This window comes from Coregonus lavaretus, assembly GCF_964263955.1.
Source record: "Coregonus lavaretus genome assembly, chromosome: 8".
Lineage (NCBI taxonomy): Eukaryota > Metazoa > Chordata > Actinopteri > Salmoniformes > Salmonidae > Coregonus > Coregonus lavaretus.
In genome coordinates this window covers 38,609,820-38,615,328 of record NC_139995.1, presented here as the reverse complement: position 1 = coordinate 38,615,328, position 5,509 = coordinate 38,609,820, and positions in this window count along the sequence as shown.

Below are 5,509 nucleotides of genomic sequence, written 5' to 3'. Positions count from 1 at the left end.
ATGAACATGGTACCTTCAGGCATTTGGAAATTTCTCCCAAGGATGAACCAGACCCATGATGTCAAGCAAAGAGGCACTGAGTTTGAAGGTAGGCCTTGAAATACATCCACAGGTACACCTCCAATTGACTCAAATTATGTCAATTAGCCTATCAGAAGCTTCAAAAGCCATGACATCATTTTCCAAGCTGTTTAAAGGCACAGTCAACTTAGTGTATGTAAACTTCTGACCCACTGGAATTTTGATACAGTGAATTATAAGTGAATTAATCTGTCTGTAAACAATTGTTGGAAAAATTACTTGTGTCATGCACAAAGTAGATGTCCTAACCAACTTGCCAAAACTATAGTTTGTTTTGCTGCATATAGACAGAATCCTTAGATCATTTGTTTTGGTACTGTTCATATGTAGCTTTTCTTTGGTCGCAGGTTCAGGAATGTCTGAAGAATTTCAACATTTACCTGGAGCTAACTCTGCAAATATCACTGCTGGGTGATTTGAAAAGTCATAGTCAATAGATCAATAATATAATAATAGCAAAAATGTATTTCTTTAATTTACAATCTGTAGAAACTATGCGAATAGAATGGTTCAGAACTTTTGTGAAACATTACATTTACATTTACATTTACGTCATTTAGCAGACGCTCTTATCCAGAGCGACTTACAAGTTGGTGCATTCACCCTATAACTAGTGGGATAGCCACTTTACAAATTTATTTATTTATTTTTTATATTTGTTATTTGTAATTTTTTTAGGGGGGGGGGGGGGTAGAAGGATGACTTTATCCTATCCCAGGTATTCCTTAAAGAGGTGGGGTTTCAAATGTCTCCGGAAGGTGGTGAGTGATTCCGCTGTCCTGGCGTCGTGAGGGAGCTTGTTCCACCATTGGGGTGCCAGAGCAGCGAACAGTTTTGACTGGGCTGAGCGGGAACTATGCTTCCGCAGAGGAAGGGGAGCCAGCAGGCCAGAGGTGGATGAACGCAATGCCCTCGTTTGGGTGTAGGGACTGATCAGAGCCTGAAGGTACAGAGGTGCCGTTCCCCTCACAGCTCCATAGGCAAGCACCATGGTCTTGTAACAGATGCGAGCTTCAACTGGAAGCCAGTGGAGTGTGCGGAGGAGCGGGGTGACGTGAGAGAACTTGGGAAGGTTGAACACCAGACGGGCTGCGGCATTCTGGATGAGTTGTAGGGGTTTAATGGCACAGGCAGGGAGCCCAGCCAACAGCGAGTTGCAGTAATCCAGACGGGAGATGACAAGTGCCTGGATTAGGACCTGTGCCGCTTCCTGTGTAAGGCAGGGTCGTACTCTCCGAATGTTGTAGAGCATGAACCTGCAGGATCGGGTCACCGCCTTGATGTTAGCGGAGAATGACAGGGTGTTGTCCAGGGTCACGCCAAGGCTCTTCGCACTCTGGGAGGAGGACACAACGGAGTTGTCAACCATGATGGCGAGATCATGGAACGGGCAGTCCTTCCCCGGGAGGAAGAGCAGCTCCGTCTTGCCAAGGTTCAGCTTGAGGTGGTGATCCGTCATCCATACTGATATGTCTGCCAGACATGCAGAGATGCGATTCGCCACCTGGTTATCAGAAGGGGGAAAGGAGAAGATTAGTTGTGTATCGTCAGCGTAGCAATGATAGGAGAGGCCATGTGAGGATATGACAGAGCCAAGTGACTTGGTGTATAGGGAGAATAGGAGAGGGCCTAGAACTGAGCCCTGGGGGACACCAGTGGTGAGAGCACGTGGTGCGGAGACAGCTTCTCGCCACGCCACTTGGTAGGAGCGACCGGTCAGGTAGGACGCAATCCAGGAGTGAGCCGCGCCGGAGATGCCCAGCTCGGAGAGGGTGGAGAGGAGGATCTGATGGTTCACAGTATCAAAGGCAGCAGACAGGTCTAGAAGGACAAGAGCAGAGGAGAGAGAGTTAGCTTTAGCAGTGCGGAGAGCCTAACTGTGACACAGAGAAGAGCAGTCTCAGTTGAATGACCAGTCCTGAAACCTGACTGGTTTGGATCAAGAAGGTCATTCTGAGAGAGATAGCAAGAGAGTTGGCTAAAGACGGCACGCTCAATAGTTTTGGAAAGAAAAGAAAGAAGGGATACTGGTCTGTAGTTGTTGACATCAGTGGGATCGAGTGTTGGTTTTTTGAGAAGGGGTGCAACACAGTTAAAAAATATATGGCAAATAGAAATCGAAAATGGATGGTGTTAAAATATAGATGGGAGGAGTTGAGTGGAGCTGAAGGGTGGCACTAAAAACAACAAGATAACTAATGTAAAATATACTGTGTCCGTAAAATGTATATACAGTTGAAGTCGGAAGTTTACATACACTTAGGTTCGAATCAATAAAACTTGTTTTTCAACCTCTCCACAAATTTCTTGTTAACAAACTATAGTTTTGGCAAGTCGGTTAGGACATCTACTTTGTGCATGACACAAGTAATTTTTCCAAAAATTGTTTACAGACAGATTATTTCACTTATAATTCACTCTATCACAATTCCAGTGGGTCAGAAGTTTACATACACTAAGTTGACTGTGCCTTTAAACAGCTTGGAAAATTCTAGAAAATGATGTCATGGCTTTAGAAGCTTCTGATAGGCTAATTAACATCATTTGAGTCAATTGGAGGTGTACCTGTGGATGTATTTCAAGGCCTTCCTTCAAACTCAGTGCCTCTTTGCTTGACATCATGGGAAAATCAAAAGAAATCAGCCAAGACCTCAGAAAACAAAATTGTAGACCTCCACAAGTCTGGTTCATCATTGGGAGCAATTTCCAAATGCCTGAAGGTACCACGTTCATCTGTACAAACAATAGTACGCAAGTATGAACACCATGGGATCACACAGCCGTCATACCGCTCAGGAACGAGACGCGTTCTTTCTACTAGAGATGAACGTACTTTAGTGTGCGAAAAGTGCAAATCAATCCCAAAACAACAGCAAAGGACCTTGTGAAGATGCTGGAGGAAACAGGTACAAAAGTATTTATATCCACAGAAAAACGAGTCCTATATCGACATAACCTGAAAGGCCACTCAGCAAGGAAGAAGCCACTGCTCCAAAACCGCCATAAAAAAGCCAGACTACGGTTTGCAACTGCACATGGGGAAAAAAATCTTATTTTTTGAGAAATGTCCTTAGGTCTGATGAAACAAAAATATAACTGTTTGGCCATAATGACCATCGTAATGTTTGGAGGATAAAGGGGGGCTCTTGCAAGCTGAAGAACACCATCCCAACCGTGAAGCACAGGGGGGGCAGCATCATGCTGTGGGGGTGCTTTGCTGCAGGAGGGACTGGTGCAGTTCACAAAATAGATTGCATCATGAGGAAGGAAAATTATGTGGATATATTGAAGCAACATCTCAAGACATCAGTCAGGAAGTTAAAGCTTGGTCGCAAATGGGTCTTCCAAATGGACAATGACCCCAAGCATACTTCCAAAGTTGTGGCAAAATGGCTTAAGGACAACAAAGTTAAGGTATTGGAGTGACCATCACAAAGCCCTTACATCAATCCTATAGAACATTTGTGGGAAGAAATGAAAAGCGTGTGTGAGCAAGGAGGCCTACAAACCTGACTCAGTTACACCAGCTCTGTCAGGAGGAATGGGCCAAAATTCACCCAACTTATTGTGGGAAGCTTGTGGAAGGCTACCCGAAATATTTGACCCAAGTTAAACAATTTAAAGGCAATGCTACCAAATACTAATTGAGTGTATGTAAACTTCTGACCCACTGGGAATGTGATGAAAGAAATAAAAGCTGAAATAAATCATTCTCTCTACTATTATTCTGACATTTCACATTCTTAAAATAAAGTGGTGATCTTAACTGACCTAAGACAGGGAATTTTTACTAGAATTAAATGTTAGGAATTGTGAAAAACTGAATTTAAATGTATTTGGCTAAGGTGTATGTAAACTTCCGACTTCAACTGTAACTTTGGTAAACTCTGAGTTCAACTCGGGATAACCTGTCATACAAAAGGGGCTCACCTTTTAGCCAGGTACATTTCTATGGCAATGAATCCTTCAGAACTAATCTGCAGGCTCACTGCTAACTACACTTACCCTGAATGAAATGACTGTTAAATGTTAAAATATATCACATGAGTAATGGCAGAATACATTTTAAATTTCATGCAATGTAACACTTTTGTATGACTTAATAAATAAATAAATATTGATAGGATGCTTGTGCATTGATAAGCACTCCAAAGACGGCATTAATGATTAATAAAATAAAGATGGCACTTCTAAAGGCCTATTTCACACCATAGCCTGCTGAATTTGCAAGGTAACTTTTCTTTCATTTAGATTTCGGCACAAATTAAAATGTGGCACTGATTCGCTCATGGATTGATGTTTCAGCATTGTCTCAATGAAGAGTTTGGCGTTCAACTAGCCTTGTACGACATGCACACGCAGTTACAAGCCTGCTAGAGTTAGCGGCAGGCAGACGAGCAATATCCACCGTCGTAGTATGGATGAAGCCTGAGCTGGAATGTGAAGCTAACTGAAAACCCTGAGTAAGATCTAGCTTGCTCTGCAGGAGGAAGGTCAATGGGTTGAGGCCCAGCTGTTGGCGTGCAGGGAAGAGGTTTATGAGCGCTCTTCACTCTGCAACTGCTTGCTGAGAACTGATCCCAGACTGGACTAGACTGTGCTCTTGTATTTGTCCCGGTCCCACCTACCTATTGGACAGATGCCCTGAGGAGATGAAGGTAGGCAGGGTCAAATGCGGTGATGGGGTGGTCAAGTGTCACAATCGGAGGTCATTGGGGGTGGCATGTTACTGGAGAGCTCCAGACGTTCAAACAGAGTCGCCTGTAAACAAAAAACAAAAAAAACATGGTGGGTGCTTATATTTGTCCTATTTCACACATGTACAAGTGTGCAATTATACGCGTGTGTGAATTGGAAATGTGTGTTTTGCATGTCCAATTCTACCTGAGACAACCTCGGAGAGTGGGGTCACAGCCAGGGTCAGCCATTATGAACGGCGACCCTGGAGCAATTAGGGTTATGTGCCTTGCTCAAGGGCACATCGATAGATTGTTTATACATTTTTTCACCTTGTCGGCTCAGGGTGACAGTGGGTACCTATCCCCCGCCTCTGCTCTCTGCAGGGTGAGGGAGTCAGGCAGAGTTGGGGGCATGTAGGCTACTTGTTCCAAGAGTTAGAGAGGGCTGTTAGTTAGTGTTCAGGAGAGAGTGACTGTAAGGGTATTTCTACAATGTCTTTAGGAATATTGTAACATGAAGCAAGATACCGAGCATGTTATTCTGTACTTCATGTCAGTGTTATGATTGTCATTAACCTTGAGATGTTATGAGTACTTCACATCACACAGCATGTGATTATCAGGTTTTAAAGATACTTTAAAATGCTATACAGGTGCTGATCACATGAGACCTAAACATGAATTTCAATTATCTTATAACCATACTATGATGGTGTTACAACGGTGTTACAAACGTCAACAAAATAGTT